The sequence below is a fragment of the Eriocheir sinensis genome, unplaced genomic scaffold (assembly GCF_024679095.1).
Source record: "Eriocheir sinensis breed Jianghai 21 unplaced genomic scaffold, ASM2467909v1 Scaffold235, whole genome shotgun sequence".
NCBI classification, from domain to species: domain Eukaryota; kingdom Metazoa; phylum Arthropoda; class Malacostraca; order Decapoda; family Varunidae; genus Eriocheir; species Eriocheir sinensis.
Window position 1 is genome coordinate 113,635 of NW_026111538.1, and position 12,678 is coordinate 126,312.

Below are 12,678 nucleotides of genomic sequence, written 5' to 3' on the forward strand. Positions count from 1 at the left end.
CCTCAAATTCCTTCCTTTCCACTCAAATTCCTTCCTTTCCACTCAAATTCCTTCCTTTCCACTCAAATTCCTTCCTTTCCACTCAAATTCCTTCCTTTCCACTCAAATTCCCTTCCTTTCCTCAAATTCCTTCCTTTCCTCAAATTCCTTCCTTTCACTCAAATTCCCTTCCTTTCCTCAAATTCCTTCCTTTCCACTCAAATTCCTTCCTTTTCCTCAAATTCCTTCCTTTCCCTCAAATTCCTTCCTTTTCCTCAAATTCCTTCCTTTCCTCAAATTCCCTTCCTTTCACTCAAATTCCTTCCTTTCCTCAAATTCCTTCCTTTCCTCAAATTCCCTTCCTTTCACTCAAATTCCTTCCTTTCCACTCAAATTCCTTCCTTTCCTCCTCAAATTCCTTCCTTTCCTCACTCAAATTCCTTCCTTTCCTCAAATTCCTTCCTTTCCACTCAAATTCCTTCCTTTCCACTCAAATTCACTTCCTTTCCACTCAAATTCGCTTCCTTTCCACTCAAATTCCTTCCTTTCCTCCTCAAATTCCTTCCTTTCCACTCAAATTCCCTTCCTTTCCTCAAATTCCTTCCTTTCCACTCAAATTCCTTCCTTTCCTCACTCAAATTCCTTCCTTTCCACTCAAATTCCTTCCTTTCCACTCAAATTCCTTCCTTTCCTCCTCAAATTCCTTCCTTTCCTCCTCAAATTCCCTTCCTTTCCTCAAATTCCTTCCTTTCCACTCAAATTCCCTTCCTTTCCACTCAAATTCCTTCCTTTCCTCAAATTCCTTCCTTTCCTTCCGTTCCTCCACTCAAATTCCTTCCTTTCCAAATTCCTTCCTTTCCTCAAATTCTCTTTCTTTCCTCAAATTCCTTCCTTTTCCACTCAAATTCTCTTTCTTTCCACTCAAATTCCCTTCCTTTCCACTCAAATTCCCTTCCTTTCCACTCAAATTCTCTTCCGTTCCTCCACTCAAATTCTCTTCCTTTGCACTCAAATTCTCTTCCTTTCCACTCAAATTCTCTTTCTTTCCACTCAAATTCCCTTCCTTTTCTCCACTCAAATTCCCTTCCTTTCCTCCACTCAAATTCTCTTCCTTTCTTCCACTCAAATTCCCTTCCTTTTCACTCAAATTCCCTTCCATTCCACTCAAATTCCCTTCCTTTCCACTCAAATTCCCTTCCTTTCCACTCAAATTCCTTCCTTTCCACTCAAATTCTCTTCCTTCCACTCAAATTCCTTCCTTTCCACTCAAATTCTCTTCCTTTCCTCAAATTCCTTCCTTTCCACTCAAATTCCTTCCTTTCCTCAAATTCCTTCCTTTCCACTCAAATTCCTTCCTTTCCTCAAATTCCCTTCCTTTCCACTCAAATTCCCTTCCTTTCCACTCAAATTCTCTTCCTTTCCACTCAAATTCCCTTCCTTTCCACTCAAATTCCCTTCCTTTCCACTCAAATTCTCTTCCTTTCCACTCAAATTCCCTTCCTTTCCTCTCAAATTCCCTTCCTTTCCACTCAAATTCCCTCCATTTCCACTCAAATTCTCTTCCTTTCCTCAAATTCCTTCCTTTCCTCAAATTCTCTTCCTTTCCACTCAAATTCCTTCCTTTCCACTCAAATTCCTTCCTTTCCTCAAATTCCTTCCTTTACCTCAAATTCCTTCCTTTCCTCAAATTCCCTTCCTTTCCTCAAATTCTCTTCCTTTCCACTCAAATTCCCTTCCTTTCCACTCAAATTCCCTTCCTTTCCACTCAAATTCCCTTCCTTTCCACTCAAATTCTCTTCCTTTCCACTCAAATTCCCTTCCTTTCTTCCACTCAAATTCCCTTCCTTTCTTCCACTCAAATTCCCTTCCTTTCTTCCACTCAAATTCTCTTCCTTTCCACTCAAGTTCCCTTCCTTTCCACTCAAATTCCCTTCCTTTCCACTCAAATTCCCTTCTTTTCTTCCACTCAAATTCCATTCCTTTCCATTCAAATTCCCTTCCTTTCCACTCAAATTCCCTTCCTTTCCACTCAAAATCCCTTCCTTTCCACTCAGATTCCCTTCCTTTCCACTCAAAATCCCTTCCTTTCCACTCAAATTCCCTTCCTTTCCACTCAAATTTCCTTCTTTTCCACTCAAATTTCCTTCCTTTCCACTCAAATTCCCTTCCTTTCCTCCACTCAAATTCCCTTCCTTTCCACTCAAATTCCCTTCCTTTCCTCTCAAATTCCTTTCCTTTCCTCCACTCAAATTCCTTTCCTTTCCTCAACTCAAATTCCCTTCCTTTCCACTCAAATTCCTTTCCTTTCCTCCACTCAAATTCCCTTCCTTTCCACTCAAATTCCCTGCCATTCCACTCAAATTCCCTTCCTTTCCACTCAAATTCCCTTCCTTTCCACTCAAATTCCTTTCCTTTCCTCCACTCAAATTCCCTCCCCTTCCACTCAAATTCCTTTCCTTTCCTCCACTCAAATTCCCTTCTTTTCCACTCAAATTCCCTTCCTTTCCACTCAAATTCCCTTCCTTTCCACTCAAATTCCCTTCCTTTCCACTCAAATTCCCTTCTTTTCCACTCAAATTCCCTTCCTTTCCACTCAAATTCCTTTCCTTTCCTCCATTCAAATTCCCTTCCTTTCCACTCAAATTCCCTTCCTTTCCTCCACTCAAATTCCCTCCCTTTCCACTCAAATTCCCTCCCTTTCCACTCAAATTCCCTTCCTTTCCACTCAAATTCCCTTCCTTTCCACTCAAATTCCCTTCCTTTCCTCCACTCAAATTCCCTTCCTTTCCACTCAAATTCCCTTCCTTTCCACTCAAATTCCCTTCCTTTCCTCCACTCAAATTCCCTTCCTTTCCTCCACTCAAATTCCCTTCCTTTCCTCCACTCAAATTCCCTTCCTTTCCACTCAAATTCCCTTCCTTTCCACTCAAATTCCCTTCCTTTCCACTCAAATTCCCTTCCGTTCCTCCACTCAAATTCTCTTCCTTTCCACTCAAATTCTCTTCCTTTCCTCCACTCAAATTCCCTTCCTTTCCTCCACTCAAATTCTCTTCCTTTCTTCCACTCAAATTCTCTTCCTTTCTTCCACTCAAATTCCCTTCCTTTTCACTCAAATTCCCTTCCTTTCCTCCACTCAAATTCCCTTCCTTTCCTCCACTCAAATTCCCTTCCTTTCCCCTCAAATTCCCTTCCTTTCCCCTCAAATTCCCTTCCTTTCCCCTCAAATTCCCTTCCTTTCCACTCAAATTCCCTTCCTTTCCACTCAAATTCCCTTCCTTTCCACTCAAATTCCCTTCCTTTCCTCCACTCAAATTCCCTTTCCTTTCCTCCACTCAAATTCCCTTCCTTTCCACTCAAATTTCCTTCCTTTCCACTCAAATTCCCTTCCTTTCTTCACTCAAATTCCCTTTCTTTCCTCCACTCAAATTCCCTTCCTTTCCTCCACTCAAATTCCCTTCCTTTCCTCCACTCAAATTCCCTTCCTTTCCACTCAAATTCCCTTCCTTTCCCCTCAAATTCCCTTCCTTTCCCCTCAAATTCTCTTCCTTTCCACTCAAATTCTCTTCCTTTCCACTCAAATTCCTTTCCTTTCCACTCAAATTCTCTTCCTTTCCACTCAAATTCTCTTCCTTTCCACTCAAATTCCCTTCCTTTCCCCTCAAATTCTCTTCCTTTCCACTCAAATTCCCTTCCTTTCCCCTCAAATTTTCTTCCTTTCCACTCAAATTCTCTTCCTTTCCACTCAAATTCTCTTTCTTTCCACTCAAATTCCCTTCCTTTCCCCTCAAATTCTCTTCCTTTCCCCTCAAATTCTCTTCCTTTCCACTCAAATTCTCTTCCTTTCCACTCAAATTCCCTTCCTTTCCACTCAAATTCTCTTCCTTTCCACTCAAATTCCCTTCCTTTCCACTCAAATTCACTTCCTTTCCACTCAAATTCCCTTCCTTTCCACTCAAATTCCCTTCCTTTCCACTCAAATTCTCTTCCTTTCCACTCAAATTCCCTTCCTTTCCCCTCAAATTCCCTTCCTTTCCACTCAAATTCTCTTCCTTTCCACTCAAATTCTCTTCCTTTCCACTCAAATTCTCTTCCTTTCCACTCAAATTCCCTTCCTTTCCTCCACTCAAATTCTCTTCCTTTCCACTCAAATTCCCTTCCTTTCCCCTCAAATTACCATCCTTTCCAATCAAATTCTCATCATTTCCCCTCAAATTCTCTTCCTTTCCACTCAAATTCCCTTCCTTTCCACTCAAATTCCCTTCCTTTCCTCAAATTCCTTCCTTTCCACTCAAATTGCATTCCTTTCCACTCAAATTCCCTTCCTTTCCACTCAAATTCTCTTCCTTTCCACTCAAATTCTCTTCCTTTCCACTCAAATTCCCTTCCTTTCCACTCAAATTCCCTTCCTTTCCCCTCAAATTCCCTTCCTTTCCCCTCAAATTCTCTTCCTTTCCACTCAAATTCTCTTCCTTTCCACTCAAATTCCTTTCCTTTCCACTCAAATTCCCTTCCTTTCCCCTCAAATTCCCTTCCTTTCCACTCAAATTCTCTTCCTTTCCCCTCAAATTCTCTTCCTTTCCCCTCAAATTCTCTTCCTTTCCACTTAAATTCTCTTCCTTTCCACTCAAATTCTCTTCCTTTCCACTCAAATTCCTTTCCTTTCCACTCAAATTCTCTTCCTTTCCCCTCAAATTCCCTTCCTTTCCCCTCAAATTCCCTTCCTTTCCACTCAAATTCTCTTCCTTTCCCCTCAAATTCCCTTCCTTTCCACTCAAATTCTCTTCCTTTCCACTCAAATTCTCTTCCTTTCCACTCAAATTCTCTTCCTTTCCACTCAAATTCCCTTCCTTTCCACTCAAATTCTCTTCCTTTCCACTCAAATTCTCTTCCTTTCCCCTCAAATTCCCTTCCTTTCCACTCAAATTCCCTTCCTTTCCACTCAAATTCCATTCCTTTCCACTCAAATTCCCTTCCTTTCCACTCAAATTCTCTTCCTTTCCACTCAAATTCTCTTCCTTTCCACTCAAATTCCCTTCCTTTCCACTCAAATTCCCTTCCTTTCCACTCAAATTCTCTTCCTTTCCACTCAAATTCCCTTCCTTTCCACTCAAATTCCCTTCCTTTCCATTCAAATTCTCTTCCTTTCCACTCAAATTCCCTTCCTTTCCACTCAAATTCCCTTCCTTTCCCCTCAAATTCCCTTCCTTTCCACTCAAATTCTCTTCCTTTCCACTCAAATTCTCTTCCTTTCCACTCAAATTCCCTTCCTTTCCTCCACTCAAATTCTCTTCCTTTCCACTCAAATTCCCTTCCTTTCCTCCACTCAAATTCCCTTCCTTTCCACTCAAATTCCCTTCCTTTCCACTCAAATTCCCTTCCTTTCCACTCAAATTCCCTTCCTTTCCTCCACTCAAATTCTCTTCCTTTCCACTCAAATTCCCTTCCTTTCCTCCACTCAAATTCCCTTCCTTTCCACTCAAATTCCCTTCCTTTCCTCCACTCAAATTATCTTCCTTTCCACTCAAATTCCCTTCCTTTCCACTCAAATTCCCTTCCTTTCCACTCAAATTCCCTTCCTTTCCACTCAAATTCCCTTCCTTTCCTCCACTCAAATTCTCTTCCTTTCCACTCAAATTCCCTTCCTTTCCACTCAAATTCTCTTCCATTCCACTCAAATTCTCTTCCTTTCCACTCAAATTCTCTTCCTTTCCACTCAAATTCCCTTCCTTTCCACTCAAATTCCCTTCCTTTCCTCCACTCAAATTATCTTCCTTTCCACTCAGATTTCCTTCCTTTCCACTCAAATTCCCTTCCTTTCCACTCAAATTCCCTTCCTTTCCACTCAAATTCCCTTCCTTTCCTCCACTCAAATTCCCTTCCTTTCCACTCAAATTCCCTTCCTTTCCACTCAAATTCCCTTCCATTCCACTCAAATTCCCTTCCTTTCCACTCAAATTCCCTTCCTTTCCACTCAAATTCCCTTCCTTTCCTCCACTCAAATTCCCTGCCTTTCCACTCAAATTCCCTCCCTTTCCACCTTTTTCCACTTCTCTTCCACCTCTCCACATACTTCTCTTCCACTTCTATCATTGCCGACTACTCTTCCACCTTTCCAGTTGCTTATCTTCTCCAGTTCAATCTTCTCAAAACTCCACTTTCTCTGTACCTCCACTCACCAATCTGTCCCTCTCCACTCATTCCACATACCATCACTCCACCTCCACCCTTCTATACGCCACTTGCTCCACCTCTCTACTGTAATTTCTAGCTGTTCTCTTCCCTTTACCCCTAATACTCCACATAGACCACTTCCTCCACACTCCACTCCTCCACGTCCGCCTGCTCCACCTTGTTACAGTCACATTTTTTCTTTAACATGTACGTAAAGTTTCTAGCTGCAGTTTATTTCACAAGTCTAGTTTCTTTCAAGTGCCGTCTACTCCACCTAGTCCACCTACTCCACTATTTCTCTTCGTTTCCACTTTCAATCTGCATCACTTCTCCACTCTACTTCTCATCTTACTCCACTTCTCACTCCACTCTTGTACCATCATATTATACTTACTCTCCACTTTCTCTAATCATACTCTTTCTCTCCACTTTCAATCTGCTCCACTTCTCCACTCTACATTTTTTTTTCAATCCACTCTTCCTCCAGCATATTTACAGCTTGCTCTCCACTTTCTCTAATCATTCTTTCTTTCCAGTTGCAATCTGCACCGCTGTTCCACTTGTTCCGCCCTCCAAATACTCCTTCCTACCTACGAGTGCTTCGTGGTGAAGTGGTTAGCACCTCGGCTCCTGGTGAGAGCCAGGTTCAATTCCAGGTGGAGTTGAAAATTTGGGCGGCTTTTCCGATACCCTACGCCCTGTCCACCCAGCAGTGAATGGGTACCAGGTATTAATCAGGGGTTGTGTCCCGTCTCCTGGGGTCTGTTCCTTCTCCTATAATTCCTTCCCTTCTGTCTCTCTCCGGCATATGACCACAGATGTTGCGCCGACTAAACCAAACTTTCCTTCCTACCTCTCCACCCTGCCGACTCTTGTTCCATCATCTCCAGGCTACAGTGCACACAGAATACCAGGAAAGTGCCTTGTGTAGTGATTGCCATTGACATAAAAAGGAGGAAATTTTAGGTAACCACATGGGAAGTCTCTATAGTATCCGGCACTTGAGTGGAAGTAACGGATCATTGTGGAGAAAGTAGATTGGTTCAGGCGATTGCAATAACTCTGTGGTGGACTGGCGAACCGGCTCCTGATGTTGGTGGTCATTGAGCGCCACTTCAGTACCCTGCTTCTGGTTTTAGTCCTGGTCCTCATATTAGGCAGGAAGGTCAACTATTTGGGCTCTAGGACCATGGTATTAACCCAGTAGCTGCGGGGATCATGTTTCTTAACCCAGTAGCAGCGACGGGCCAAATTTGTGGCTTTAACGTGTAGCAGCGATGGGCCAAATTTGTGCCATGATATAAACCCCCCAAAATAGATGATACATAATCTGATCACAAATGCTTTGATATATATTATGAAATGGTTTGTGTGAGGGTGATTTTTTCTCATTTTTTTCGATTGGAGGGACCATTAAGAAACATGATCCCCGCTGTTACCGGGTTAAAGGCCCCTCTAAGCAAGAAAAATTAGAAAAAATCATCACTCACGCAAAGCATTTCATAAAATATATCAACGCATTTGGGATCAGTTTATGCATCATCTATTTTTTTGGGTTTATATCATGGCAAAAATTTGGCCCGTCGCTGGTACAAGGTAAAGCCACAAATTTGGCCCGTTGCTGGTACACGGTAAAGCCACAAATTTGGCCCGTTGCTGGTACACGGTAAAGCCACAAATTTGGCCCGTCGCTGGTACAAGGTAAAGCCACAAATTTGGCCCATCGCTGGTACAAGGTAAAGCCACAAATTTGGCCCATCGCTGGTACAAGGTAAAGCCACAAATTTGGCCCATCGCTGGTACATGGTACAGCCACAAATTTGGCCCGTCGCTGGTACACAGTAAAGCCACAAATTTGGCCCATCGCTGCCACTACGACCATTTCCGGAGGCCACAGAGATGGTCAGCTTGGCTCTCATAGGTGTTCTTCCCATTCAAGGTGCAGGGGTTGTGTAAGACTATCACTAGGATCACGAAACTCTCCATGAAAGTCCCAGCAACTTCCATTAGAGGCTTTTCAAAGAGGCAAACTGAGGAGCTGCGAAGATGGGCCTCGATCTCTGCCCGTCTTCCCTCGCTGGACTCCCCAAGCACGCAGACTTTGTGACCTACTTGACAGGACTTCCCCTGATGCCGATTCTTGTCTTCGTCCTGTCCTCAGTGGCTCCTGGTGCAATATTCCCCACTGCTTCACTCTATCCACTCGTGACTTGTAACCATTGATATTTAGTCCACTTGTACTCCTTAACCCCTTGAATGCAAACCTCCTACAAGATTTGGGTAGGAAAATATCACCAAAATACCAGAACAAAAAACTTTGCTGGAAAGAAGCTAAAAGTGAAATAGGGGAGGAAAGAGTGACATTTGTAGCCTGAAGAGGAGAGATGGGTGCTTGTGAGGGGAATAAGGAGATAAGGGAGGTGTGGAAAGAGGAAACTGTAATGAATAAGAGTGTGGGAGGGAGAGCGGAAGTGAGCAGTGTAGGAATAAAGATCAGTGTAGGGCGGCCAGATCCACAGGGGAGGCTGGAGAGAGGTGAGATAGAGGAGGCAAAGAAGAAGTTAAAGGTAGGAAAGGCCCCTGGAGCTGATGGCATAACAGATTATTATTATTATTATTTTTTAACAACTTCGCCTCTAGCACCGGTTGGCTTTCTTCAGGGGCCTAGTGGTCGGCCCAAGCCCATCATGGCACAGGCAATTTTTATAGTGGCGCCATTTATTCCTCACTCATGCTGTGCCCCGGAACTCATTCTTGATTCACTTAGACGGTTTCTTCTAGAGTCCGGGTCTTCAGGACAGCGTGTGGGTAGTCTTGGGCCACTCGGCTGAAGTATGGAGGAGGTGTAGTTGTGGAATGGATATTATGGATATGTAACAGGAACAGGAACAGGGTGAGGTGCCTGAGGGTTGAAGAAAGGCTAGTGTTGTGCTGCTGTACAAAGGGAAAGGAAGCAGAGGTGACTAATAGTTACAGGGGAATAAGTCTACTCAGAGTGGCAGGAAAAGTGTATGGCAGGGTTTTAAATGAGAGGATGAAGAAAGTAACTGTACATGGGCGGTTCTGTGAGAGAAATGAAAGCCAGAGTGGGGAACTTGGTACAAGGCAGAAAGTGAGAGGTACAGAGGAGTCATTGGTGGCGGACCTGTTTTCAGATGATACAGTACTGTTGGCAGAGAATGAGGGGACACTACAGAGGATAGTGGATGCATTTGACAGGGTGTGTAAGAGGAGGAAGCTGAGAGTGAATGCTGGAAAGCGCAAGGTTATGGTATTTGAGAGGGCGAGAGAACAGGACATTGATTTTGCAAAGCCATACAGAGTTAGAGCAAAGAGCACAACAAAGTGTAGGATAAGGTTAGGGGAGGAGAGAATGGAGGAGGTGACTGAGGTGAAATATTTAGGGACAGTTGTAATCTTTGAAGGTGATTTGAGGTAAAGAGCAGTTAAGGGCAGACAGGTGGTGGGTGCAGTGGGTATAGTTGTGAGAGGAAGAAGTGTGAGCATGGCGGTAAAGAGGGGAACAAGGAACAGTATTATCCTGCCAACTCTGTCGCATGCATCAGAGACGTGGACATGGAGTGCAGCGCAGCAATCAAGAATACGTGCAGTGGAAATGAGTTGTACAAGAGGTGCGTGTGGTGTGTCAGGATGGCATGGAGGAAGTAATGGAAGTGTGTGTGAGGGGTTTGGTACGGGTTGACAGTGAAGGGAGTGGAGTGTGGAGTGTGGAGTGGTGGAGTGGGTGGTGCGCTGAGATGGTTTGGTATGGGTGTGATAGTGAAGGGAGTGGAGTGTGGAGTGGTGGAGTGGGTGGTGCGCTGAGATGGTTTGGACACCTGATGAGAATGGGGGAGAATGAATTTGTGAAGAGTGTATGAGGCAAGGAAGGCCATGGGGGCGCCCGCAGAGGAAGTCGATGGTTCCTTCCAGGAGGTACTTGGGATGAGAAGGGGGCCTGCATGAGACTCACCTAGAGGGACCCCTGGGCTCTGCGCCGTAGGGTGGGCGAGGCGATGCACCCCCCGGCGTATGCCCCCATTGATATTGATTTTGTAGCTCACTTATGTAATGCAATATTTAGTTTCTTCATCAGTTAATAATAGCATAAAAGTGAATTACGAATGTATTAAAAAAATCATTACCAAGCAAACATGACATGCTGAGAGCTGCACCTACAAGTTGTTTTTTAAATGTGCACAATTCCCTTCCCTCCCAATGACTTCAAAGTCTGGTGATGCCACCGTGTTCAGAACATCTCTGTAACCTGCAAGTTTATTTTTGCACTACCTTAACAATCTGATGAAAAATAGGAATATAAAGCACTAGAAACATTTATATAAGAGACAGACTTCAAATAGTGTCTTATTTTGTAGTTAAAAATTTGTTTTTTCAAGCCATCCACAGTCCACTCTTATTCTCCCGTCCACTGAAGAAGGCACCAAGTAAGAGTTGCAAGGCAGAAGTGTGAGCTACAGAAAAAAGTGGCAAGATGCAGTGTGGAGGGCCAGTTTCTCAAGATGAGCCGGAGCAAGGCTGCCTCAAGCTGCTGTCCAATCAGCGAAGAGATCACCTCGGCAGCCCGGCAGGCCACAATGGCAATGTTCAGACTACAACAGCGTTCAGGGAAAACAAAACTACACACATTTCGCGGCAGCCATGGAGTCATTATTGAAACTGAATTATTAGCATTAGAGTTTTACTATGGAGATATACATATATTACCACTGTAGTGAAAGACAGAGTATGGAAGGAAAATCACCAGAATTTGTAGAAGTTTAGTAAAATAAATGTTTGCAATATACAAAAATTCTACAAAAGGTGAAAATGACATCCTGAAAAGTGTAAAAACCTGCCTGGGTACACAAGTGCCTGAAAAGGTGTGTAAAAACCTGCCTGGGTACACCAGTGCCTGAAAAGGTGTGTAAAAACCTGCCTGGGTACACAAGTGCCTGAAAAGGTGTGTAAAAACCTGCCTGGGTACACAAGTGCCTGAAAAGGTGTGTAAAAACCTGCCTGGGTACACAAGTGCCTGAAAAGGTGTGTAAAAACCTGCCTGGGTACACAAGTGCCTGAAAAGGTGTGTAAAAACCTGCCTGGGTACACCAGTGCCTGAAAAGGTGTGTAAAAACCTGCCTGGGTACACGAGTGCCTGAAAAGGTGTGTAAAAACCTGCCTGGGTACACCAGTGCCTGAAAAGGTGTGTAAAAACCTGCCTGGGTACACAAGTGCCTGAAAAGGTGTGGAAAATCCTGCCTGGGTAAACAAGTGCCTGAAAAGGTGTGTAAAACCTGCCTGGGTACACAAGTGCCTGAAAAGGTGTGTATAAACCTGCCTGGGTACACAAGTGCCTGAAAAGGTGTGTAAAAACCTGCCTGGGTACACAAGTGCCTGAAAAGGTGTGTAAAAACCTGCCTGGGTACACGAGTGCAGAGTAACAGCCACACCCTGCAACACTCAGGATGCAAGTAACTGCTGCACCAATAAATGCTCCCGACAACACTACGTAACACTATAGTATAACCGTAAGCCTTAGGAAATATAAAGGCGTAAATCCATAAGCCTTAGAAAATATAAAGTCCGGAAGTAAGAACTGAATCCCCATTGATCCTCAGCCTGGTATCCTCTGAAGCCTTGGCCCGCCTGAGGACTGGAGTCACTCTGCAGACCTAAACTCCTCCACACTTGGTGGCCTCAGTGAGGCAGACACCAGCTCAACGTTGCCTTCCTCCATCTGTAAGGAAACAGACATTGATACAAGGTGACTTGCTGCCACTTCTGACTATATTCACCTACTAAGAAATCCCAACACACCCTTGTTTTGGGAGCAGCTGTGTGGTACAGATGGGGCACCAGCCCATACACCCAGGCCAGGGGTAACCTTTAACCTTTAGAGCATAGGTCCCCAACCCGCGGCCCGCGAGCACCCTTGGTGCGGCCCGCGGGACTTTACATCATTCAACATTAGGTGCGGCCTGCCGAAGGGCTCCAGGATCGTTTCTGTGGCCCGCGGTGCAGACTGTGGGCACATGACCGGTTTACAACTTTTTAAATTTCTGCAGTGCTGAGAGCCAATGAGCGTGCGCTGTTAAGCCGGCCAATCAGCGTCCACTATGGCGCACTTTTCGGCTTTATAAGGGGGCTTCGGCCATTCAGTTTTCAGTGTCTCTCCCCTGCTCTAGACGTCCATATATCATATTTTATATTAAAGGTGGTGGTGTTGTTTTTTGGATGTGGCCCACGGGCTGACGGGGAATGGGCAATGCGACCCTCGAGGTCATTTGGGTTGGGGACCTAGGCTTTAGAGGGCTCCTCATTTGGGCTCCTGAAATGTCCTGAGCCTGGTGGCTTCAAAGACGGGAGGACAAGAGTGTTTACCCAAACCCTGTCAGAGAACTGGGTAAATTTCCAGAACAGTACCTGTGGGACACTGTTGCGCCATGACGGGCTTAGACCGACCACCAGGCCCCTGAAGAAAGCCTACCGGCGCTACAGGCGGAGATGGGGAGGAAAAAAAAAAAAAGTCTG

At 44.5% G+C, this 12,678-nt stretch overlaps 1 long non-coding RNA gene across 4 annotated transcripts; it reads left to right on the forward strand.

The window, feature by feature from the left end:
* The first annotated feature begins 10,982 nt into the window (after positions 1-10,982).
* On the forward strand, positions 10,983-11,656 carry LOC126991059 (uncharacterized). Of its 4 annotated transcripts, XR_007745080.1 has the most exons (4): positions 10,983-11,030; positions 11,071-11,270; positions 11,311-11,350; positions 11,510-11,652. It is a non-coding gene; the product is annotated as an uncharacterized LOC126991059 (long non-coding RNA). The 4 variants fall into 4 exon arrangements; XR_007745077.1 differs by lacking the exon at positions 11,311-11,350 and having other exon boundaries at positions 11,071-11,310; positions 11,510-11,656; XR_007745079.1 differs by having other exon boundaries at positions 11,071-11,350.
* Positions 11,657-12,678: the final 1,022 nt, after the last annotated feature.